Source organism: Nematolebias whitei, chromosome 5, assembly GCF_014905685.2.
Source record: "Nematolebias whitei isolate Nwh7 chromosome 5, NemWhi1, whole genome shotgun sequence".
Classification (NCBI taxonomy): domain Eukaryota; kingdom Metazoa; phylum Chordata; class Actinopteri; order Cyprinodontiformes; family Rivulidae; genus Nematolebias; species Nematolebias whitei.
In genome coordinates, this window is record NC_056502.1 from 933,498 (window position 1) to 933,725 (window position 228).

A 228-nucleotide genomic window follows, 5' to 3' on the forward strand; every position below is an offset into this window, starting at 1 on the left:
GTCATGTACACAATGTACTGTGTACTTTTACTCAGGTCATGTACACACTACAGTGTACTTTTACTGAGATAAAGGGGATTAACCTCTCGGTGTTGAAAACAGTTGAGTCAAACGATATTTTCTGCTTTGATCCATAGACTGACCTGAGCCATGTGACCTGTCATGTGATCTGAGCCATGTAACCTGTCATGTGATCTGAGCCATGTGACCTGTCATGTGATCTGAGCC

General features: G+C 43.0%; 1 protein-coding gene across 1 annotated transcript in view; it reads left to right on the forward strand.

Annotated features, from left to right (window-relative positions):
* Window positions 1–228, forward strand: part of LOC119409593 (DNA-directed RNA polymerase III subunit RPC7-like) — a 37,495-nt gene that overhangs the window by 36,676 nt on the left and 591 nt on the right. The gene's annotated exons all lie outside the window — the stretch shown is intronic.